General features: G+C 33.0%; 1 protein-coding gene across 6 annotated transcripts in view; it reads left to right on the top strand.

The window, feature by feature from the left end:
• LOC111052632 (autophagy-related protein 13 homolog) overlaps positions 1-27513 on the top strand; it is a 101562-nt gene that overhangs the window by 29136 nt on the left and 44913 nt on the right. For 4 of the 6 annotated variants that reach the window (XM_022339378.2, XM_039430201.1, XM_022339372.2 and 1 more), the window contains one exon: positions 3828-3975. The gene's annotated coding sequence lies outside the window, so the exon portion shown is untranslated. Of the gene's footprint in view, positions 1-3827; positions 3976-21397; positions 21986-27513 lie in introns of those variants that run through there. The other 2 variants (XM_039430202.1, XM_022339386.2) reach the window with 1 other exon arrangement.

The raw sequence follows: 27513 nt of genomic DNA, 5'->3' as shown, positions 1-27513 counted from the left end.
TGATGATCTGCAACTTGCCTCTTGCAACACGCTCTCCTTGTATTAAATAAGGCATGAATTGTGTACATCTTGCTGCATGCCTTAGATTGTTCAACGAGTGTGGATAGAGTTGAAAAATGGTTTTGCCACTCGATTAGAAAGTTGTCAGGCTCTCTTGGAGTGTTGCTATCATGCGGGTTTCTGTAAGCGTGAGTGAGAGGAGATTAGGCGACGGATGACGATGTGCATAAAATTACAGCATTGGTGGTAGCTAATTTTAGCACAGTGAGTTGCAAAATACTGCATCCGATGGTGATTTACAGTGTGGTTTAGTTATCTAACTCCTTTTAAAGTAGTCAGATTTCGAAGAATAAAAGATGGGGATGCGATTAAAAAGCATAAAGAGGATGAAGTTGAAAAGTAGTAAAAATGTAGGTAAATTGGAGTAGAAAGTGAGGAATCAAAGAGTAGAGTCAGAGACAAATATTTTACTCTATGGTAGAATAAAATTCTATTTAAGGAAGATATGCGTGAATCAAGACATGTCGATGTACTAACGGATTTAGTTTTCTTATTTGCGAAATTTGTTGTAAAAGACAGGTGAAGGTAACGTAATACATTTATACGACCTATTTTTCCATTTAATCTTTCTCAGTTGAGACTATATTTGGACATTTGAGAGCTGAAGCTTGTTGCCTCTCACCCGGTTGGGTAGTAAATCGTGGTTTCTTTAAATTCATTATTCATTTACTCATTCAATTTGAATGATGAAGTATACAGCTTAGCCAATATGTGATGAACAGAAAAATATTCTTCTCTTAGGCTTTGGTGGCACATTTCTTCACTTGGTGAGTGACAATGATTGGATTATTTTCTCGAGAAATTACCTCATATCAACTATTCTGCTAACCATGAATGTCCTCCATGATTGTCTCTTCATAAAAAATTAAAAATACTTTCGTTGATGTAACTATTTCCTATATTAAGCTTCATGAGTAAGCTGAGCCCATATTTGGCTTGGTCTCAAATATCAATGATAATTATTACCAGTGGTTGCTTGATCATAAGATGACTAGGCAGCGGCAAACTTCACAAAACTAATTCCTAGTATAGATTTGACGGCCATTTTGGAAAGTAGATAACCGTTTTAGTTTTGATTGACAGTTGACAAGTCACTGACCATTAGGATCAATAAATGACCGGCCATGACAGTTTGCTTGTCATTAATTTCGAGGTGACAACTATTATCAACTTCGTTATTATTTTACCTTTTTTCACTAGCTGTAATAATGAGTGTCAGGTAATTAGTGCTGTTGTCTGGCCATAGATGGAATTCTACTAGTATTTGTTTCATCATTATCATGTCGTTACTGTTGAAGTTGATTGGCTGAATTTTGATTCTCATTGTTGACGTATAGACTGAATGCGAATCATATTACCATGGTTGTTCTAATTAGGGAATTGTTTCTTCAATTTAATTATTTTACAATCTTATGGAATCATATTTGAGGAACTGGAGACTAGCTAGATAGTCATCTGGAGAAGATGGACCGATACTTAAGAATCATTTTCCGCTGTGGTAAAATAGCAAGCTATGAGCAAAAACGTTTTTCAACCATGGCTTCCATAATTGGTTCTTCTATTTTTCTAATTGGCATTTATTATTTTCTAACTAATAGCCTCCAATATCAATCTCCTCTTGTCTGGAAGTATGATTTTCCTCTATTCCCCCAATAAATTATTGTCTGACAAACTTGATTTTTTCATGACTGATTCACACATGAATCCTTGTGTGTAGGCTATGGGAAGTATGATGATGAAGATGGACGAATGAACGTCGAGTACGGTGTGTTCTGAACAACCAGGAAGTGGATTTGTGAAGCTCATATTTGTATGTTAGCGGAGCAGGCTGCGAGCTTCCACCCATCCAACGAGAGTACTGAGAGCAAGATGCTTATCCGATCCGTGCGATTAGATGCTCCATATGCTTCGACAGATTACAGTGACTAGTGTATTGTTGGATTCAGGAGCAATGTGTACAGATCTTAACTTGAAACTCCAAAGACAATGTCTAATCTTATAATGACTTGATCAAAGTCGGCAGAACCGTTTGTTTGCGATCAATTTGCAGCAGCCTTGAAATGAGTCTCCGGCACCAGCACCCACCCATATTTATTTGTGCTATTTCCAAGTGATTGAACATGTTGACCGGAAAATTCCAAGTTCACAGCAACTGCAGCAGCAATCGATTTCCTCTTGAAGCGTTACGACGGACGGCCTTCGCGGGTCGTTGAACGGACCTTGTTTACTGTTATTCAATTGAAATATTTACTAATCTAGAGTTGGAATAATGGGAATTGTAATTTCTCATCAAATTGTTCTTTAAATTTCTTGGTTTATCTGGTTTTATCCATTAAAAAAAAAAGATTATTTCGGCTATTGTTGTTGTTGAAGGATTGTGTTTTGAATAGGATTGAGTAATATTCGGTTAACAGTTGATTATTTAAACTATCAACTATTGTTTTAGCTTTTTTCAAAACTCAAATTATAGACAAATATATTGAGACATCCCACACATATTAATAAAGTGGACCGAAAAAGATTCAATACAGTACTATAATAATACAGTAATTCTACTCAGATTTGGGTTATTTATGCGCATCTGTTTTTATCTATATTTTCTGAATCGTTTCATTCATTATCTTTCATTCGTTGTTTTGAAATTTTACTATACCAGAGACAAACTAATATCCGTTTATAGTATTGTGTTATTATTATTCTTTACGATAGAACATAGTACATGCAGAGAGCATAAAATGCTTTACATCTGCATGTACTGTACGTGCATCTATAGTAATCTATACTCTGAAGACATACTGATTAAATGCTGGTTTTTCAGTATTATTGTTTTCTTTAAACCACAGAGAACTGGGAGTACTGTTTTTCAAACTATCTGTGCTGTTATTATAGTATTTGAAAAAAATACTTTTGTGGCCAGCGCTGTTGAAATAATCACAGAAAATTGAATTCAAAAGACTAGGGTATTAATATTTCACAAATGACTATTTATAATAAAAAATGTAAAATTAAGCTTTAGGAGTAGTTTATTAGGCTTAGGTTAGTTTTTTAGGAGTAGTAGGAGTCAATTTATGCTTAGTTGTGTTGGTAAGTTTGCAAATTTGTTTCTTGGTCTGTCTGTTCTCTGTCTCTACCCTCTTTATTATTTCTCGGACCACAGATTAATCGGAATTTGCGCACTTGGGTGATAGTGGCATAACAATAATCATGATACATGATGTAACGAATTGTCATGTTATAACTACTGGCCAGTTTGGTAACGGTAGTTACCAAACTGTGCATTCATTGTCGTGGATTACAATTCAAAGAAATATGAAGTGTGAACAATCTGCTTCCTATATTTGAAGTTGGTTTTTATCAATATGCTATGGTCGTATGCATTGTTATGTTCAATATGATATGGTTTAAGATATTGATCGATTAGTTACACATCTAATCTATCGATTAGTTACGTATCTAATATTTTTGCGAAATATGAATTTGGAGTACAATATTTCTTACGTACCCAATTGTGTTTTTGTGCGTTTCTCAGAATTCTCCATTATAGTTAGCGATGCAGTGGTTGAGATTATAGTTATGATTTTCGGTTGATGATTATATAGGAAAAAAATCGAATATACTTGTTGAGCTATGGAGGACATTCTTATTGATTTTCATTAGATTTTTTTTATTTTAGAAGACTGAATAGTTTGAACAAATTAAGATGTGCCATTTTACCTGCATTTTTTTATTTTCAAACAAATTCAAGATGGCTGTTTCTTCTGTTTCAGGTGCTGCTTCGTGTCTTCATATCAGTTTTAGTAAAATACGGTGATTTTTAATTGATTTCATACAGTTTTGGGAATTAATTTTGATAGTTCAACTTTTCGAATAATAATGGCATCCAACATGGTGGAGAGATTTTATTCAATTAATAAGGTGAGTAATGAAAAGAAGCTATTCTACTCTTCTAGACTTTTTCACCATATTTCGTTGTTTTATTTTTAGTGTACTTGCATACATCATTTTATCTTATCTATACATTCCAAACATGTTTGATTTTTTCTCGCCATATCTTTTCATTGATTGATTATGGAGAAGCTATTTATATAAAAATCTTGAAAGTAATTCTATCTATCTTTTCTTTATTTAAATTATAATTTGAAAATATACTGAATATTTACCGTTCTAAAGTTTTCTGTTCGCTGTTGATTATTCTGTAATTCATAGATTGTTTTACATATTGTGTGTCACCTGAGAATTTGAACATTACAAATAAACTCAAGTCAGTTGAGTCATGGAACAAGTACTGTATTTCAGTGAGCAAAGTCGTCGTAGCTTAGATAGTTTCAAGTCTTATAAAATGTTACAGTAACTTGATGTTGGTTACACTTTCACGTGAAATTGAACTTCAACTACAACTTTCAATGACTGTGGTTGATTGAATTACCACCAGCTCAATTTCATCTCACTTTCAGTTTGTTGCAGTAACTATGAAGCCACAGATAATGAATTTTGCCAATCTTTTATTACTGATGATGATTTTTAATGATGGATAGACGAGTTTTCACCTCATAAAACCATTTTTTCAATATAAGTGAACACTTGAAACTAAAATATCTTAAGTTGTGCAAATTAATATTTGATACTTAATTTTTATCTATAATAGAAAAGAAATAAATTCAAATATGCCTAAATCTTTCTACACGACAGACTGCTTGATCTTTATTTGACCTTGAAATTCAAAGCCATCATCTATTTGAAAGGCTTGATTTTCATTTTGAACAGCCGTTTTGTCCGAAACTTCCCGCTTGCAAATGTCGACTGCAGTAAGTAATATTATTAGCTGTCATACAACCTTGACAGTGATAAACGCCTGTCCGAGTCATTCATTTTTGTTTCGTGTTTCAGTGCTAATTATTGAAAGTACTTGCTGTATTATGTTCTCTTTTTTTCGTCTGATTATCCCTGTCTTATTTTGTGTCTCTCTTTGTTCCAATTGATATGAAAGTAGTCTATAGTTTTTTTATGATCTCCTGTACACGCTGTCTTTCTACAACCGAACGACGTTTGATTAAACTGTCAAAAATACATTTTCTGTGTTGAGATGATAGATTTGAAAGGTGCATTTCCTTGTAGCTGTTGAGAATATTTCCATTACTTGATAATACATTATTTAGGTTTGTCAGTTGTCTGAAAACGTTTGATTCGCATTATCATTGAATAATTTTTTATTCCTAAGTATTGGTATAGAACAATTTATTACTTTATACTATTTGTAATAGATTCATATTTCATTAGGAATATGCAGGCGTTGCATGATTGTTTGTAAATTTGGTACAGATTACTTGTGATTGGAAGCAATCATCCATTCTGTTCTCATTATGAGTAAATTGGATTTTGAAACTTCTTCGGAGCTTCTAATTTGTGTTATGTACTGTCTGACTAGTGATGATGATAGAAGATAAACTTACTTTTTGCTATCGTATTTAATAAAACTTTAAAGTGAAAAAACACTCACATTTTTTGATGTGGGACGTCTCTTGTCCCTACACAACACCCCTCAACATAAATACAATAGACCAGGAATTTATAAACTAGATTGTACAGATTGAAGCAAATTTTACATAGGTAAAACAGCTAGAAATTTTAATATAAGATTTAAAGAACACACAAGAGCCATTACCCATCCTTCCTCCCATTCCACCTTTGCAGAACACATTATCTCCACTGACCACACACACCCTGACATAGACAACAACCTCGAAATACTCCACTATACTCACAAAAGTAGAAAATTAAATGTACTAGAACAGTTTGAAATATACAAATATACCAAACAACAGCCAAACAATATTCTAAATGACCAAATCAACTTTTCCTCCCACACTCTGTTTGACAAACTCATTTAAATCCTCCTCCATTAACCGCCAAAACTCCTCTCCACCCCCACTCTGACCAAATTTCACCCTCATAACCTTAAATACTTCAGTCTCTGTTTGGCTTGAGAATGTGCAATACCAGCACGAAACGGACGTAGCCACATCAAAAAAGTGAGTGGTTTTTCACTTGAAAGTTTTATTAAATACAATAGTAATAATAATAGTGACAACAAGATGGATAACCAACAACGTTTTTTTTTTGCATTGCAACCGTATTATTTCTCATTGAGTTTATATTTTTCAATGGTTCTATTCATTTGGTGGAGTGTATTTCTCATAATATATTCAATATTTAGTTCTTTTTGCGCTCTTCTGGTGGAAGTGTAATGAAAATGGCGTAACGTTCTTGGTTTAATATAATTTTAATATATTTTAGAGTAGCCTAGTACTGTAGCAGTGTAGTGTAGTGGCAGTCTTATCGCAAAAACGTCAATTTTTACTGAAAAAATTGCGAAATGTTAGTTGTCAATAGCAGTCAAGTCAACCTACTGTGAACGGGTGTCAGTAGTCCATGTCAATATATTGAACAGAAATCTATTATCGGTTCTGCACTCATTTGAATATTGCGTCAGTTTTTGCGTTCGATGACCCAGTGGTAGGCCTAACATTTTTATCTTTACTCACTATGCAATAATTGTGAGTCAGTTCTAGATTGAACATTGCCTTATATACTACTTTTCCAACATAACATTTGTTCGATCATACGCCAACTTTATATTTAATGCGTCTTATTTAAATATACATCATATACATTGTTAATTCTTAGTTGCTTTCTCTTTTACGTCTAGGTATTCTAGTAATTCAGTGTCTAGTCTAGAGGAATTCAGGTCTTTAGTTTTATGTGCCTTTTAAATTCCTAGTCTTTATACAGAGCTTCATGTTCATATAGATTGTATTCAATAACAGTGGAAGGTGTGTAACCAAGTATCTTGCGGGAAGATTACTTGAGCTTTCAAGTAAAGTTTGATGTACAGTACTTCATCGATTAGTCCGCCAGTTGATCACTGAATGTAGTTGAAGCTAATTTTGACTAGATTATGCTTTGAGGCAGGCATTCATGGTTCTAGGCTTCTTAGTTCGTATTAAGTTCATAATATTGATTTTGTAGAAATAGAAGTCTTGTATTGAATTAGTAGACTTGAACATTATTTCCAATTAACTTAGAATTGACTTGGATGCCAAGTTCTTGTGGAAAGGGCTTATATCTCGACTGGCAAAGTAAGTTTTATCTCAAAATTGTTTCTCATCAAAACCAGTATCTATAGTACGTGCAAATTTACTTCCGACTTGGGATGGACATGCGCAACAGAGAAAGCACACAGCGGGAGGGATACAGAGGCGCGATGTTTCCGTTTTGAAGCGGCCAGCGATCTCAAACTTCTAGTGACTGTTCATGTGTTCATGCTAAACATGTGAAGTTACCTGTCTGAAAGCGGGCAGACGACTGAAAAATTGGCAACTGCGCTGACACCTATTACTCTATTAATCACTGTAATTGGCTGATCTCCCTCCATTTCTCTGCGCTGCATATTCCTCCAAGTCTGAAGTAAATTTGAACGGTCTATAGTTTTGTCCTGGTATTATAAGATTTCAGTGAACTTATTCAAAAATCATCAAAATGAACAAATATAATTAATAAGAGATTTTTCATTAGTTTCTTGAACTTGAATTTTATTGGTTTTCAGTTTTTACAATATAATATTATGAATAAATCTATTTGGAATCTTTCTGTACAATTTCTGTACAATTGAAAGTAATAGTCTTCCACGTATTGATTCCCTACTTCTCATATTTCTCCCATTTCCTTTTTTGTAATCAACGGCCACAGAAAAGAGAGCAAACGGTATTGGAAGGAAAGGTCAGGATGAAGGTCAAACAGGGCAGGAAATGAAAGAGAGGGTGGAGTGAGTGGAGATCCAATCCATCGTCTGGTTGCAGTCTGTCTGACATTTCCACAATTAATCATTGATCACTCTTGTTCTCTGCTGCTTGTATCTGTTGTGAAGGTTCCGTTGCAGAGCATTTGTGAGGGATGTTAAGAGCTTGATGCCCTTCACCTTCTTCATTATTCACTTTTTGTACTGAGGTTGTGAAAGATGAATCTTGAGGGTGGAGAGGTCTGAATAAAGATGGAGAAGAGGTGGAAGATAGGTGTAAAATAGTTTGGAAGTGTTGGGGAAAGAAGAGAAGGGTAGTATGAAGAAGAAAAGGAAGATCCATGAGTAGGAAGAGTAGAATAGAAGATAGCAGAAGAGGAAGGAGCTGAAGATGAAAGTGGAATAGATAAAAGGAGAGGAAATGAAAAATTATAAGAAGTAGAACAATATGGAGATGAAGGAAAACTAACCGAAGTAGAAAAAGAGAACAGTAGTTGATAAATGATACGGGTTGTGAGGATTCAAGTATTGTTCCTTGTTGTCGTCGTCTTGTCACTTGTTGATTATGTATTCCTTTTCAATGAACTATGTTGTTGTAGCTTATAATGTGGGAAAACCATACCATACATATGGTTCCTCATCATTAGTGTGTGTGTATTGTCTTGAGGTCTACTACTGTCCACAACACTGCTGAACTATAATGTATAAAAATTGTTTATCAAACATTTTCACTATCGGGAAAACCAAAAATTGTTAATAATCTTGTCCAAAAGGGAAAATTTCTTGAGTTTTCTTATTTACTTGAAAAACATTCATGAATTCCAAGTAACATTTGATTTTTGTAACAATAATTCAGTATTATCATGTAAAGCATTACAGTCCTGAAGTCTTTCACTGTTATGAGTTTTTAAGGATGAAGCCCATATTGAGTTTTTAAGAATGAAGCCCATATTGAGTTTTTAAGGATGAAGCCCATATTGAGTTTTTAAGGATGAAGCCTATATTGAGTTTTTAAGGATGAAGCCTATATTGAGTTTTTAAGGATGAAGCCCATATTGAGTTTTTAAGGATGAAGCCCATATTGAGTTTTTAAGTATGAAGCCCATATTGAGTTTTTAAGTATGAAGCCCATATTGAGTTTTTATGGATGAAGCCCATATTGAGTTTTTAAGGATGAAGCCCATATTGCGTTTTTAAGGATGAAGCCGATATTGAGCTTTTAAGGATGAAGCCCATATTGAAGGGATGAAGCCGTAACTTATTATTGAAGAGTGAGATCATTGGACAACAGATTATTATGTAAATCAAATCATTGTAGTTTTAGTTTTCCACTGATATGTAAATCAAATCATTGTAGTCTTAGTTTTCCACTAAAAAAACTGGGTAGTTTATTCGCGTTTTACCACAGTTCTGTTTTGACAAAGAAAATATTAGCCTTATAAAATTGCAATCTGTGCTCAACCATTGAGCACTTACCGGCAGCCACTGTACTGTAATGGTTATTTTCTATGGCGTTTCATCTCGACAATATAAATTATTCTCTACCGTGAAAAATCACCCGTCCTCTCTCTCTTCTCTTTTCCAGACTTTCTTTCCGTTCCTCAATACATAATTGCAGTTGCATTCCGCAACAAATTGCTTTGGAAAGGTATTTCGCGAAAGTAATTGTTGTCTGGCTGTGCAATATCTTGTAGTGGAATGGGATGGGATGAGATAGTAGAGTAGCTGTTATTGCAATACTGTGTGGTCGATTAGGATTTGCAGTTCCTTCAAGAAGGCGTTTTTTACTGGGTACTCAGTTTTTAAGTTTGAACCTCTGTTGAAATTGCTTCTCATGTACGTGCATCATTATGACTTTTTATGAGTTTTTTCATGTTCTAAATCAAAGGTATTATCAAGATTTTTTAATAATAATTTTTGTGGTTATTCCCAATGTAGCTGACTAACAATTTGTTCCTCAAATCCATGCAATTTTTAGTTTATTTAAAATGCTTTTGCATCACAATATGGATGGTCTTGTGTTGTCTACCACTATGTTCTCGTGATAATGTGAAGAAGATTTCAAAAATTCCTATGAACCTCAAAAGATTATTTCTTATGGAATTTGTAAGTAGTATTGTATTGCACAATTTCTTTCATCCTGGAATGTAACAATAAGTAGTCGAAAATAACACTATTTTAATGAAAGATTGATTTTTTATGTTTTTTCAAGGTTTATAGTTTCGTATTTTGAATCCTTTGTTCAAAATAATATATGAATACATTTCAAAGTAATGTTTTTCGAACCTCTCTTTTCTTTTTACAAGAAAAAAATGAAAAAAATCAGCTGGTTGTATTAGAAATTTCTGCTCCGTAAGTCATCATTTGTCACAAATTTATTGAAATAATAATATACCGGTTTTGTTGTTGAACAATTTTTATCGTTTTGGTACACTGAAACTAAAGCACAGAGTAGAAAAATATAGAGAAAGAGGGAACTGTACGATTAGTTGATTATGACCAATGAGGCTAACATCTGCTATTGGCCAAGATAAGCCACTCCCACTTGGAGTTTATTAACCGCCATTGCTGTGACACTTGAATGAGCTGCTGATTGTGGGAGTGGCTTATTTTGACCAGTGGCAGACGTTCATCCACCTATTGTATCGCTTGCTCTTTACTATATTTTCTACTACTCTGAACTTTAGTTTTAGTTTACCATGGATTGATAATGGTTTAACAGCGAAACTAGTAATAGTTTCTTAAACTTGATAACTTTGTAGTTTTCATAACTTCAAGTCTCATTATTCATAACTATCATATTTTCTACTTCACAATCATAATATCCTCACTCAGCCTCACTAATACCCAAAAAGGATATGAATTGTCAATGATGAGCGATCAATCATTAGGCTATTTCTTCAAGTTCTGATTGTAGTATTAGGTTAAGCAGTAGATTTGATTGCAACGCATTGTTTCAAATACATCTCCCTATCTTTATTTTGCACTGTTATCAATCTATCTTTATTATCTGACGGGCCTTCTATTTCTCTCGAATATCCTGCTATCAATTTATCATTATCATTCCTATCTTTTTCTGCTACTGGAAACTGGAATTGCATTTCGCATTAACCCTGCATTTCACATCACGTACCCAATTTTTTTAATACATTTCCTTCTCTTTATATGATGCAGTCAATGCAATTCTTTTTTATGCATCCCAAATGGGTTCTTGCCAACACTCCTCTCCTCCTCTTCCCTCATTTTATGGCCAACACTGATAATTTATCACCTCGAAGCTTTTGCTGCAAACCTTTCTTTTGCGAAAACCACCATTAACTCCAGCCACAGAATAAAGCTCTATTGTATGTGATTGTCGGGTAACGTAGTAGCTTGGAGAATGATGATGATGATGATAATATTGCCCATGTTTTTATTTTCTGGCTCTTGTAGAATGTAGCTACTAGCTATTGATGATAATGATAGTAATAATGATTTTCAATTCATAAACATTAGTTGTTGTTCATGTTGATACTAAGTAGTTCATATTGATATTCCGATGATAATTCACTATCAACATCATGGTATAATGAAAAGACGAAACTTATCATTTGCTGTAGTAAATGATAAAGGAGAAGGAGAAAAGTAAGAGGAGGAGCGGGAGAAGTTGAAACAAAGAGAGCACAGAACTAACAAGAAAATATTATGTAAATTGACGACTTATTAGATTTATGTGTTTGAGAGATTACATAAATAAATGAAGGATATTATTCTACAAATCAATAACTTTTATTAATCTCACACATTTACATTTCACATTTTCTTGATCTACTCATTAGTTTTTTCTTGTAAAAACTAATTTGTTTATTTATTTCATTAACGATGTTGCTTTTTGAATTAATTCCATGAATACTTTCATATGATGATAACATCATACGTCAAAATATAATTACCATCGCTACAATCTTATATCCTGCAATAAATGGTTAAAGAAGACACTGAATACAAAAATCAGAAGAAAATAAGAGAAGAACTATATAAAAAAAGGGAAAAAGGATCAAAATGTATTAGTAGAACATAATAAGAAGGAGACAAATGTAGAAGATCGAAGAAAAAGAATGATAGTTGGATACAGCATGACTGGAGAAGGAAAAGAAGGTCGAAGGTAAGTAAAGAAGAGAAGGTGAAGGAATAGTATTCAAGGAAATGCAAGTGAAAGGAATTTATAATATAGTTGAAGGAAAAAATATATTTTTTATAATATTACATGGTTGGAGAAGGTCAGGAGAAGAGAAATAGAGCAAACATGAAGAAGAGAAAAATGGTAAAAGATGTAAAAGCAGATGATAGAAAAATCAAAATCCGCGTTCCTTTCTGCTGAATTGTACTCGTGTGTGGGCACCGTCTGTGTCCCAAAATAGTCTACTGATATCAGACTCGGATATTCTTAATTTCCCTCTGACAAAAAAAGAACAAATCCACCACAATGTACTGTAGACTACAGTAGGACATGGTCGTCCTAAACTCTTCTCTTTTCACCTCAAATCTATTACACGGTCATTGTTGTGATATTATCTTTGGATTATCCTATTTATCACCACACACGATCTGGGATATTTTTCTACTTTTTTCCTGTTAATATGCCACGCCTAGAAGTGGTTTCCAACTACTAATGCCAATGCATTACCTAGAATCGAGTAGCTGGAAAAAGTTCAAAATGACCTTTCATATCTTTGGAGGAAAGAAGAAAAAATACGCTATTCAGTTTAATGTTAAGCTGCTGTTTCTTTCAAGTTGAATCCGATTTACATCGTTGGAATCGCTCTCTGATACATAATATTGGAGTAGTTTTTAAGCTGGGTTTACACCAAAGTTTATTAACAAAATGTTAATAACTTAATCCTTATAGATTCTAGTAGATTGAAAGGAACTTTACAAACACTTATGTTCATCATCTGTATGATAAGATATGTTCAATCTAATAGAATCTATAAAGATTGAGGTATTAACATTTTGTTATTAAGTTTGGTGTAAACGTAGCTTTAGAGTTCAATCGATTTGGAGCAGATAGTTCGTCTCATTTAGGATTTTTTCTAAACACAACCCATATATTTATTAGCTTGGCTGTTAAACAGTTTATTGATATTTGTATGATATGGAGAATATATCGCGTTGATAATAGGCTAACGTAATTGATTGACCAATGCAGTTAATTGACTAATGTAGTTAATTGACTAATAGATGGGCCAAATAGAAATGTGCGTGACTTGATAATAACGCCTTATAATAGGTGTGCGTGAGTTTAGAAAGTTTGGCAGTAATTTTTTATCAATGGTTGACAGTTTTCCTCATACAATTCCTGGTATTTTCAAGATGTGAACAGTTTTCCTCATGTGCGTTGAAAAAGTTTATAATGGTTGCTATCTACGGTGACCGGTGAGTCTTAGTGGTGGCATTTTTGTGTTTCACGTGTCCGTTGTTGTTCACGTGTCTCTGTTTTGCTGAGAGAAAGTGGACCAATTATTGGGTGTGACTAATTTTTGTTTATCTGAGAAAAACATACTAGGTTAACATACATACGTGGGGAGGCAATTTGATGCGTTAATCTTGGAAAAAAAACTGTAATCATAGAATGGAAGTCTTTAAGAAACTATCGATAAAATGTGTCTACATGATTTGAATATGTTCAATGAGTTATGATTTCGTTGGATGGCGTACATTCCATTTTAATATTGTAATTTATTTATGAAATCATAATAGTTTTTAAACAATCACAATTCTTGTTTCCTCAATCTGTAAACTGAGTTTTAATGCAATTAATGAAGTTTATTACGTATGTAGTGCGGTGATATTAAGTACACTATTTGACTATAATTTGGTATTTTAATCATTCTAAATTCAAAATTTCTAGCTCATTTTTGGATAGAACTTTGAACTTTAACTTTCCTTAGTAAGAACATAACCTATTTTTTCAGACATTTTATTAATCATAATTTGGGAACAGAATAGTTTTGGGCTATGCCTGTTGTTCTATCCCGATCATATTCATATGATTTGTAATATTGTATCAACAAATTAATAAATAAACTTGATTTTAACTCGTGAAACCTTAAGAAAAGCCTATCAGATTAGGAAAGGCGATTTTATAAAATAATCCTATAAGTATATGATTAAATGTGATATGATAATATGTCAGCATGTTCAAAACATGATGGCTACATTGATCAGTGATCACATGACTTGATTAACTGATTTACTCAATGAACACTACATTTGTAATATTACTCATTATTATTTGATCATCTCACTTTGATAAGCATTAGTTTTTTGATTGTTTTAATTGATTATTATTTATTTCAAAACCTAAGAAAATTAGAGTTTGATAAATGATTGACCTTGAATTTTTCAGCGTTCCATTTTTAATGGCGATTTAAAAATTTGAAAATTGAATAATCTGTTAGAAGTGTCACTGTTCTAAAGATTTGTAATTTTATTATTTTTTACCAAGTATGCAATTGTGGATGAATCCCAATTGATAACAGGCTGTTGAATCTTCTCTGCAATCGATTTGCATTTTGAGTAGTTGATGTCAAAATAAAATTTACGATCTTGAAATATTGTAATCCCATCAATTGAACCTTGTTGCTGTAATATGTAATCATTATTGGTTTGAAGTATTGTTCTTTTCAATTTTTCTTATCGTTGAAGAGGCTCAACAAAATTACACTTGTCATTATTAAGCTTATCAAAAATGTGACAACATTAATAATCATTTCAATTGCATCTTTTTAAAAATAAGAATAGCTGGCGCCTATCTTCAGATGTACTGCAATAATTTTGGTATCAGTGATACGACACTTTTTCGAGAGTATAATGGCTTTATCATAAATAGTTCGCGAATAAATCTTGTCAATCAATAGTTTTTACTCACAAAGTTTTGATATAAGGCTCTTGACCATTGTGGATAAACCTTTTTATATTATTCGATTATTATTTACAGTATGTGATTACTATGTAATTTTAAGGTAATTTTTGATGGTACATTAACATTTTGTTATTAAGTTTGGTGTAAACGTAGCTTTAGAGTTCAATCGATTTGGAGCAGATAGTTCGTCTCATTTAGGATTTTTTCTAAACACAACCCATATATTTATTAGCTTGGCTGTTAAACAGTTTATTGATATTTGTATGATATGGAGAATATATCGCGTTGATAATAGGCTAACGTAATTGATTGACCAATGCAGTTAATTGACTAATGTAGTTAATTGACTAATAGATGGGCCAAATAGAAATGTGCGTGACTTGATAATAACGCCTTATAATAGGTGTGCGTGAGTTTAGAAAGTTTGGCAGTAATTTTTTATCAATGGTTGACAGTTTTCCTCATACAATTCCTGGTATTTTCAAGATGTGAACAGTTTTCCTCATGTGCGTTGAAAAAGTTTATAATGGTTGCTATCTACGGTGACCGGTGAGTCTTAGTGGTGGCATTTTTGTGTTTCACGTGTCCGTTGTTGTTCACGTGTCTCTGTTTTGCTGAGAGAAAGTGGACCAATTATTGGGTGTGACTAATTTTGTTTATCTGAGAAAAACATACTAGGTTAACATACATAGGTGGGGAGGCAATTTGATGCGTTAATCTTGGAAAAAAAACTGTAATCATAGAATGGAAGTCTTTAAGAAACTATCGATAAAATGTGTCTACATGATTTGAATATGTTCAATGAGTTATGATTTCGTTGGATGGCGTACATTCCATTTTAATATTGTAATTTATTTATGAAATCATAATAGTTTTTAAACAATCACAATACTTGTTTCCTCAATCTGTAAACTGAGTTTTAATGCAATTAATGAAGTTTATTACGTATGTAGTGCGGTGATATTAAGTACACTATTTGACTATAATTTGGTATTTTAATCATTCTAAATTCAAAATTTCTAGCTCATTTTTGGATAGAACTTTGAACTTTAACTTTCCTTAGTAAGAACATAACCTATTTTTTCAGACATTTTATTAATCATAATTTGGGAACAGAATAGTTTTGGGCTATGCCTGTTGTTCTATCCCGATCATATTCATATGATTTGTAATATTGTATCAACAAATTAATAAATAAACTTGATTTTAACTCGTGAAACCTTAAGAAAAGCCTATCAGATTAGAAAAGGCGATTTATATAAAATAATCCTATAAGTATATGATTAATGTGATATGATGATATGTCATGTTCAAAACTGATGGCTACTGTGATTACATGTATGAGTTGATTGAGTAACTGATGTACTCAATGGACACTATATTTTTAATGTTACTCATCATTTAATTAATTAATATCATGATAATTTTAACTGTTAAGTAAATTCTGTAGTAAATTTAACAGTGTATTAAACTGATAAGTAAAAACATAAGTAAACATTAAGTAAAGTTCACTGATATAATGTATGTTTATATTTGAATTTACATGTTTTTTATAATAGTACCTTGTCAAGCAGCCTCTTTGAGGTTCGCTTAAGGTAGCTTATTTATTCAATAAACGTTTTTTTCTATTCTATTCTATTTGATCATTTGACTTTGATAAGCATTAGTTTTCTGATTGTTTTCAATTTATTATTATTTATTTCAAAACCTAAGAAAATTAGAGTTTGATAAATGATTGACCTTGAATTTTTCAGCGTTCCATTTTTAATGGCGATTTAAAAATTTGAAAATTGAATAATCTGTTAGAAGTGTCACTGTTCTAAAGATTTGTAATTTTATTATTTTTTACCAAGTATGCAATTGTGGATGAATCCCAATTGATAACAGGCTGTTGAATCTTCTCTGCAATCGATTTGCATTTTGAGTAGTTGATGTCAAAATAAAATTTACGATCTTGAAATATTGTAATCCCATCAATTGAAACTTGTTGCTGTAATATGTAATCATTAGTGGTTTGAAGTATTGTTCTTTTCAATTTTTCTTATCGTTGAAGAGGCTAAACCAAATTACACTTGTCATTATTAAGCTTATCAAAAATGTGACAACATTAATAATCATTTCAATTGCATCTTTTTGAAAATAAGAATAGCTGGCGCCTATCTTCAGATGTACTGCAATAATTTTGGTATCAGTGATACGACACTTTTTCGAGAGTATAATGGCTTTATCATAAATAGTTCGCGAATTAATCTTGTCAATCAATACTTTTGACTCACAAAGTTTTGATATGCTCTTGACCATTGTAGATAAACCGTTTCATAATATTATTTACAGTATGTGATTGCTATGTAATTTTAAGGTAATTTTTGATGGTACATTAACATATTGAAGCATTTTTGACTGTTCATTTATGACTAATGCAATTTGATGTAACGATTTATGGTCACGAAATCAAAGCATTTATAACCATTATTCAAATCGCTCGTGAATAAACACTTCAAACCTTTTTAAAATATTATTGTATTACTAATTTTGAGTTGTAGTTTACATTCTTCTTTCGATTATGCACTTCTTGTATGATGCCCATACTCCCGTGAAATTTTCTTAATCCTTAGGCAATCTAACTTATTCACAAATAATAATACACCCAAATAATAATCAACTCATGATCGAGATGGGAGATCAGTCATAGAGCTCTGAAAACACTGTAGCAATTCAATCTTCCGATTGAGGGCTCCTCATGAGATTTTTAATTTTCTTGTTCGTGATAGGTTATCGATATCATGGTAGTTTTACTATTCTTGGTGGGCAGCAAGTATACCGTTGGTATACTCAAGATCTAGATTATAATAATAATCCATATTATTATGTGTGTCTGGTTCATGCTAATGTTCATACTATTTTCATTTCTCAGAAGAAACTTTATAAATTACCATTACAATTATTGATATAAAAATATTGTCGGTTGAAAGTTTTAAGAAAACTTTCTCTTGGACCAGACACCTCTATTTAACCAAAAAAGTATGTTAATTCATGCCGGAATTTCCATTCAATGTATCAGTATGAAAGAGACAGAAGTGTGTCTATGGTTTTTATATGCATGATTGCTTATTGAGAGGAAGCTCACTATTTGCGTTTTCTGTTGGGTTCATCTGTGGCACTAGGATATTTTTTTATCTATTCTATGCCTATCCATTGATTGCCTAATATTTGTCCATTCCACCAAGTTTAATATGAATATTGTGACTGAGTCATCATTGTCTTCTGTTTTATCTGTAAAAAAATATGGAAGTATATATTATTATTGGTGGTCTATTGAATTGTATCATCTGAACTTTGAAGTACCTTTACTTTGTCTATGCATCACGCATTTCATCAGTTTTTTAATAACTCATGTAATCCATTTTCTCACACTATGAAATACTCAATCACACATGAAATACACACTATGAAATTTTCTCACACTACTCATGTTTTGTTGTAGAATTTGTTCTGTCTGTACCAAAAACTACACGTGTTCATTCAATTTATTTCCGAATTTGTATTTTTCCAAAGTGCTCATCAGTTAATAAGTTTCTTTAACTGCAAAATATGGACTGTTAATAATGCAGAACCACCCTCTTGAAGAGGTCATCACCCAGCAGAAGCCACCGCATTAGTGTTGTAATGTAGTCTAATCTGTTCTGTCGTATTCAATGGAGCACCAGGCAAAGACTTTTTCCCCCGACGTACTTATAAATTATTCAATGTTGTAGCTCTTGACTTATTCACCCCCGGTTTATTCACTTTTGCTCTTCCGTCTTCCTTGAATACTCTTAGTAAGGGAGATGAAAAAGGAGCTGTCTTGGAGTTGCAGTGTTACAACAGTATCTTGAAAGAAAGTTGAGTTTTACTTTTGTGTTACGTCTTGGTCGAGTTTGATTTCGTTCAAATAAACTGCAAAACATAATGCTTGCAGTTTTCTATATTTCCAGGATACATCATCCATAGAATATACATAATTCATTCAATCCTCTTATTGATCATAATCTATCTAGACTATTCACAAAAGATAGATAGATTATGATCAATATGAGGATTGAATGATTGATGTAAATTCTATGGATGATGTATCCTGAAAATAGAAAAACCTAGAAGCATTATGTCTTGCAGTTTATTTGAACGAAATCAAACTATTCACAAATAGGAAACTATACACTCGTAATAATATTGAATGAAAACTATGTGATATTGTCAAAACCACCAATTCAATATAACAATATTTGAGATCGGTTTTGAACAATTTGAGATTCTGATTTTGGTCATTACACCACTATCAATCCTATAGTAAACTGAAAGCTTGAACATTTGGAAGCAATAGGTGAAGCTCTACAATTGTGCATTAGCTGTTCACCAATGAAGGTTGAGTTCACGGGTACTAGAATACTATGTATTCACGGATGTATTCTAGTATCCGTGGTTGAGCTCTACTGTCATTGGCCGAGATACTAGACACACCCCCAAGTATTCCAAATATGGTCATTAGCACCGTTCAATCCGTATTCGTAAAAATTGCTACAGCAGTAGGACTTATTATTTTCTTTTTGGTTCAGCGTATAGGGTCACAGGACATGGTGGAAAAGTGTCAAAATCTATTTATGAATTCCGATAATGGTACTTGAATAACTACTGCATTCATTTTCAGACTTGATGGAAGAATGAATGAATGTCCTTGCTTGTGTATCATCAATGCAACAGTATCAAAATTTGATACGCATTTTACGTTGCAGCTGAAGGTACTGTTTCTTTCTGAGCGGGAATCTTTTGAGGCCTGCTCGACTGCTACACTCCCACACACTGGCGATGTGTTTTTTTGTGAAATCATCATCATTTGTATGGACTGCAATGTTTTGGTTTACCGGTTTTAGTCCTGATTTTAATTGATCAAAATTCAGTAAATGAAATTTAAATATCACTCTGTTTACTGAGAGTGTGGTGTGCTTTTTTACAGTTCTGTTACTACATCTTCCTTGGTTCTGTAACAAATCTTCTTCTTTTACCTTGCACTTGATAGATCTTTTAGTTGAGGGGTTGCAAAGCAGTATTGTATACTTCTTGCGAAAAATAAAGAGTACTTAAGAGCTACAACAGTTTAATAAATTGAACTCTTATTCAATTCCAAATTTACTTATAAACAAATAAGAAATATCCCAAACCAACAAGAAACTTTCTAAACCAATAAGAAATATCCTTTGTTCAAACTCCTTTCTGGGTTTTCTGAACACATCTGACTGTATTCATCTTCAATTTTCAAGCATCGCAATCTTATTCCCATCCCGAAATATAGACCACCGTTTTGGAGGGTGTTTTCTTCTGACCGGGTGATCATTGAAGCAATAGTTTTCTTTTTTCTCCCAAGTTGAAAACTTGACAGTGATGAAAAATTAACTTGGTTTCCGTAGCAGATTGAATAGGTTCCGTGATAGGGATACAGTATTCCATCCTTTTATACTTTTTTACATACCAAGCACAATAATGTTTAAGAAAGAAATTAGGTGTCAAAAGATTGTGCCTGCGTTGTTTATTGTTTGCTATGCGTTGTTGTAAAATTTTGCAAGGCTGAAAAATGTGAGAGCCTCCATGAACACCACGGAATTGTTCCGTGCAGCTGTGGATAGGATGAAACTAGTCACCATGGTAGCCAACGTCTGGGAGCAAACAGGCAAATAAAGAAGAAGAAGAAGAAGAGGAATGCGTTGTTGAATATTGAATAAATACTTTTAGAATAAATTCTTTCTTGTTTGCTCCAAACATAATCATTCACACTCAACTTTTAGAATTCATCTCTTTTCTCACTTTACCATATCCATATCAAAATAATTAATTGTACTGAAGTTCACTTCAGACTCTCATCGTTCCTTATAAAATAATAACATCAATGCTTTCCTTCATTCCGTGAAAATAAATTCAAATTCATTTATTGCATGAAATAAATACACAATTGAATATACTTCTCAATTAGTACAATTACAAATGAATCAACATGTACTCTTATAAGCTGTAATTTATCGCACATGATCAAAATAAGTATTGTACATTTAAGACATAATAATCCTTATGATACTAAAGTGAAAAGAAAAGAAAAATTAACATGCATCTCGTCCACAAAGGTTTGAGCCTGTGTGTGGAGAGGAGTCTGTTCTTTATTTAGATTAAAACTTGATGCAACCCAATGAAGAACCTGTCACTGGAAAAGTATAAGTTATAAACAATGTATACAAGAAGCTTTAAAGAAGAAATAAAGAAGAACTAATTGGATAGATGAAAACTATAATATAATTTGACAACTACAACTTTTTAATAACAAAATTTGATGATGTTGGGAATAAAATATCCCTTCAATCCTATAGAAGTTGACATTATTTTTATTCATTTTTTCTTTAAATAGTTTGAATTATTATATATTTTTATAACATGAATGCTTTCCATTGAACCAATGTTGACAGATTGATGTGAATCTCTCTTCAGTGTGCATTAGTGCTTTATCAGAGTTGCCGCGCGCTTGCAGTTGACTTTCCCACCGCTGAGACCGCCACCGTCGCTTGTGGGAAGGGGAAGGCCACGCACCCAGACTACGTGCTTTTGCGCCTCGCTCCGATCCAACCGTTTGTCTGTTACGAGACAAGCGACGGTCTGGTTATCGTATTTTCTCTCAGCAAAATTTCTCATGTGTCCTATGGAGACTGTTAATTTCGAGTCATATTTGTTGTCATTCGCAGTGCCGGCAAAAGTATTTCAACGCGTATTGTTTGTCCATTCGATTTTTCCCCAAATTTTCATTCCGGTCAGTCTTATTTGAAAAATTACACATCCAAACTTTGGCGGGCTCCTCACACACGCACCTACTTGTGGTGCAGTGGAATGCGGAAATATTTTCTGTCAACAAACCATTAGCATCTTCTTGGAAACTCTCTACCACAAAACTGTGTGTAAACTCTCAACTTGTTCTATTCATCATCTTGTGTAATTGCTCTGGGAAAGAACCGTTACAACAGCGTTTCGAAATTTAAAAGTGCTTCATTCTGTTTGAAAACTGTTCCATTCATTCATATCTGGTTGCTGTGTGGAAGAACCGTTACTATTTCAAGAGTCTAGTGTTGTGTTGCGTAACAAAAACAAGGATTACAGTGTTGCTGTTGTATCTTCTAATGGAAACAATGGGCTGGTCATCTCTAGCTGAGTTCATGGTGAGTGTTGTCATGGAATTCCAGTTGTTGGTGGTCTAATCCTCTAGTACATCTTGTTTGAAGTATGATGGTTTGTGTTAGTAGTGTCTAATGGTGGTCTGTGTTGATGGTCATGATTTGGTCTTGTAACTGTGATAATCTTGATTGAATAGTTATAAAAGTCTACTAATTTTCCTTCCATACTTTTCTGTGTGCTTTAGGCTACTTGCATTGAATTGGTGCCATATGCTGGTGCTCCTTAACAGTATTTGAATTATGATGCTCTTTGGGTCAATTCAAAGAAGGGTAAACTGTCAATCTGGATTCATCGTTTCTAAATTAATAACTAATAAGTTTAATTTCTAAACTAATAAATGTCATTTTGAATTGGGTGATGATAATATGTTAATTCGGTTCTGGATGAGCAAGCTAAGGGTATTTAATTGTGCTGAGGAGAATTTAATTCTACTGTATCTAGTACAGTATTTATTTACTTATTCATAGACAACAGATACTATTCAGGTATAATTTTCTAGTACATCTTGTTAAAAGTATGATTGTCTGTGCTGGTGAAATATCAGTAGTCAATATTTCCATGTCTTCGGAAAAGCCATATGGATTGAAGAACATGTCATGAAGGAAAGGCAACCTTCCTCTTCCACTTACGTCTCGAATGATTACATCAGTTGAAACTATATTCTACTTCCACACTTTAATTAATATTTATTTCGATTATTCATTCATTTCTTGAATAATGTTTTCCTTCATTCTGTGGAAATAATATTGTTTTGTATTCTTCATTAGTTTAATATTTACTATTATTATTAGTTTTATATTTAATATTCATTTTTGAATATTTACTCTTTTAGTGATTGAATATGGTGTGTTATCATATCTTCATGATATTCGATATTATTTTATTTGTGTTCTCAAATCCTTCAATGGTAAATTCATAATGAGTTTTTCATGATATTGTATTTATTAATTACAAATGAATGAATAAATGCTGACCAGGTGATATTTCAGATCTCAAGAAGAGAGATTGCTGATAATTAATAAGCTCTTTGTATTTATTCGATAAATGCAAGTGTTGAAAAATCAGGCACAAAAATATGGAATTGCTGATAACTAGAATAATCATATTGCATTTGTTCGATAAATCAAGCACAAATTTTGACGGATTACTGTGATAAAAAACTGTAGAAATGTGAAATCCGCTCCACATGTCTAGACTCTCATATAACTGCTTGAAATGATAACGATGATTATGCTATGTTTAAGATTTAAATTGTAATCATGTTCTGTTGATTTATTATCGTCAAGACTGATGCTCACACGAATGACACGATTTGCTCTGGAGCAGATCACGAGTTGTGTGCCTAGAGCCTGAAGCAATGCAGCAACGTTGTTGCTAGTACAATTAAATTTTCACGGCATGTTGAGGTTGTTGTTCAATTATTATCTGTTCGGCATCTAGGTTAATGGAATCTTTGCATTGTTATAGAGATGTTTTTAGCACACAATTAAGACCTGATTGAAGTCTAGGATGATGGAAGAGATGTAAATTGATGAAAGTTGAAAGTTATACACCGAGAATGTGTTTTATGCTGGGGAATGTCTTCGGGGATCTCTTAATAAAGGAATAGAGGCTAGAAAAATTGATATCAGATTAGAAAATGATATAGAAAAGAGCAGTGTATGTATTGCACCGTAGTTTTGGGCATAAGCCTGTTGTGCCTTCTCACATGAGTGTAATAATTGTGCATGACTGAATAAATAAATTTTATATTTAAACAAGAAAAGTTATCAAGTTTCCTTTTTTATTCCATTAATTATTTATCTATTCGACAATGATGAAACACATAAATCATAAAATGACTGGAAATGGAAAACAGGCTTATATAGTGAGGTCCATGTTATAGTGACAGTAATTGATCAACTTTGGTTTTGCTATCCTTGTCTATCATTCGACAAAGCCGGTGGTACTATCCTTTTCTAGGTCCTCAACGATGCCAATTATGTTTTTGACAGTTTAGATATATAATTAATTAATGAAGAGAATCGGCATCGCTATTCTTCTATCTTTATCTACTGCCATTATAACGTGGACCTAACTATAGTCATCATTTATTCCATTCCCGAATTTTGATCGTTTTATATATTTTGTAATAAAATATTTAGGATGAAAACATTCAAACGAATACAATACAAGAACGTATATTCCAGTTGTAAGCAAAACTAGGTCTTAATCAATGCAGTGTGTCCCGTTTCTTGAAATATTCATCGACTACATCGTAAAAGTCTCCATTTTTTATTCAATCTTGCCCTGATTAAATTGATGTAGCTTTTCCTTGTTGCTGAGTGATGTGGATGTGTGTAAGAGGCAGTGGATCAGTTGACTCGTTTTCCTCAATATCGTTGAAGCTGTTGACCAATTTATCTTGGAATTATCTCATTTTCCTGTTGATACTCTCTAGTGACATGATAAAACATTGTTGCCAGAACATATCTGCGAAGTAGGGATTTTCCCTATATATACTGTGAATGACAATTGAGCATTTCATTCATTATAGCTGTACAGCTAGACTAGTAGAATTTCACTCAACTTTTAGATGATAAACTGGTGTTTTCCGCGAAGCAATTCTATTCGTTTTACTTACTTTATCTACTCTCATGTTATTCCATTTTATCAATAAGTAATATTTTATTTATTTCCTCATTGTAACACCATATTATTCAATCAGATCAATGAAAACATGTCTGAGATGACCTTACACCAATCTATATGTATTCAGAACGATTTGAGTCGACGAGGCTTTGATTTCATATTAGATCGTTTATTAGCTGATGAGCGGCTGCTCAAACACCTTTAAATTTTTTGTATTTGATAATCTAAGTATAGATTACTTCAAAAGAGAGCTTCATACTTGGGAAATAGCTACATTTCATATCTTGAAATATCACTTTCTTGACCAATAATAGATACGAGTATTATATCACGTCTAATTGAAACAACCAAGATAATTGAATTTATACATCAAGATGTGCGTCACAATATCATGAAGTGAATTACAATTATGCTAAGAAATAGACTTAGATTCAGAACTTTCGGTTAGACACTGCTGTTTTACTCGATTTTAACTATAAAAGTTGAATGATTATCCAGAGAGGAGTTCCCTTCTCAAAATTGCAATATTCAGGTCAATAACTTCGTGCCATCATAACCCGTGTCAGCACCCGGAAATCTCTCTAGAAAACTCTAAAGTTCGAAAAGTTGATCAAACAAGTTGAAGACCTTCTAAAAGTAAAAGAAAAAAGCTGGAAACTTGTAGTTGTTGAAGCTCTACTTGTAAACTGGTTGTTATGTTTTGTAACACAAGATTCTATTGATTGTTTAGCAAGTCTATATTTGATAGGTTATTTCTTGCACCTGTTTTGTTGATGGGAAACGTGATCAACTTTTTGATTGGAGCCTTGGTTTGATCAGGGAATGTGATCTAATTTAGATAATTAATTGAAGTTGATGCTATAGAAACTTTGTTGCTCTAGCATTGACATTGGGTGATTCTAGAACAACGTGTTGACTGTGCATGTTTGCTGATGATTATGGCCTAGGCCTACTTTGAATTACAAATTGAGATTACATTGTGAATCATATTTGAAATTACAGTAATGCACCTGGGCGTCTGTTTAATTCTATTGACTCATCCTAGTTTTATTGTGTTGAGCTGAAACATAATGGCGCAACCTCCAAATGCTGAAATGCGATTTAGGCTTGCTCAACTTATATTCCCATTATCTTTTCAAGTTGTTTCATTTGAACTTATTTTTAGAAATAACAGTAGTTTCTGAAATGAGATGATTTGATCTTGACGTGGACCAATATAGGGTTATCATTGCATTTCCAATAAGCCAATGTTTAGTTGATTATCCTTCTATCAATACTATTAATCCTATAATTATTTGTTTGTAAGCAGTTTTTTAAAAGCTTGTTCCATGCAGTACACAGTTTCACTGCTCTGTATTTTTGTGATGGTGGTTTTCAGTAAATTAGATTATCTCGAAGTAGGTATAACTTCTTGAACGCATGGGAAAAATTTGAGATAATAATAGAGGTATGTATTTGGAGAAGTTATCGTTATAGATCCTCTAGGGATTTTCCTGAACAATCTTTCTAAGATTTTATCATCCGTAACTTCCGCTGTTCCTTTGACTAGTTATCATTGGTTGGTTACGGTGGAGTAGACCTAAAGCGAGATTCACTTCAATGTGTCAGCATTTGTTGAATGGTAACCATTGATGATACTTCTAAAGAATTCTGACAGTTCGAAATGGATCTCAATATAGCCGATTGTTTTCACGCTTCAATCACCTTTCTTCTTCCTTCTGCAGCCTCTTTCTTCTTCAGCATTGGAGTATTTTCTCAGCCTTGCTTTTTCTCTATTTGAGTTTGAGTCTCCTAGGTTATGGTAGCATTAACGATTCCTATAGAAATCAGATAAGTTGAATATGACATCTCATACAGCCATTTCATATTGCATTGATCAGACAGGTAAATTGAGGAACATACCAATTAATTTCAATGTGGTTTCAATATGGCAAACGTGGGAACTTCATAGTTGTATCCGTATGTAAATTAAAACTAATAAATGCATGTTTTTGTATGGACATACTAGAATATTGAACAATAAATCTCGTTATCAGCATCTTGAACGAACGATTCTTCCAAAAATGTTACCATTTGCCTGAATGCCAATTAGGCTACTGATGATAGAATTTGAATACCTTCTTTGTATGCAAGTGAACAATTATTTAGAGATGAATGAAATACAGAAAATCAACTATCAAATATATGGATGTACATATACAAGATACAACTCGAATGAAAATAAATTAGGATTTGAAACAATATCCACTGGAGCAAAGTGAGAGGCTGGTTGTGAAGCAGTGACGGGCGGACGGACATATCAGTGGTCTGGTGACATATTGATTTCACCGTAGAAGGAGCACACATGATGCAAAACATACACACACACACTCACATATTTTCACAGTAGCAGTACAGTACAGGTTGACAGAGAATAATTTTCGTTTTTACTAAGCGTTTGACGTTCCACTTGCCAAGCCTCTTGTTTTCTCTCTTCCTCTTCTCTTTTGTAAATATCTCTCTTCAACTTTCATTTCTACTCCACTTCATTTTCATTCGTTTACACATTTCTTTATAGGTATTTATTACCTTCCATCTTTGTATTATTTTCTTCACCTCCTGCTATTTTTCTTTACTTGTTTATCTCATTCTTCCCATCTGTCAAAACACACTACTTTCTCTACACATTCCTATGAATTACGGGCACCACAACCTTGTCAGAACTTTGTTTGAGAAAAATATCAGAATCCAATCGGAAAAATTCCAAGTTCATTCAGGTAAAATAAATATTTGTCCAATCACAGACAGATTTCTTGTTAATCTTCAAGGAAAAACTACTATTCTGACCAAAACCATTAGTGAAGGCTGACAGGCAGAAATTCGATAATCGATAAAATTAAAG

This window comes from Nilaparvata lugens, chromosome 6 (genome assembly GCF_014356525.2).
Source record: "Nilaparvata lugens isolate BPH chromosome 6, ASM1435652v1, whole genome shotgun sequence".
NCBI lineage: Eukaryota > Metazoa > Arthropoda > Insecta > Hemiptera > Delphacidae > Nilaparvata > Nilaparvata lugens.
Note: the sequence above shows the minus strand (reverse complement) of the source record. Positions and strands in the feature narration are given on the sequence as shown.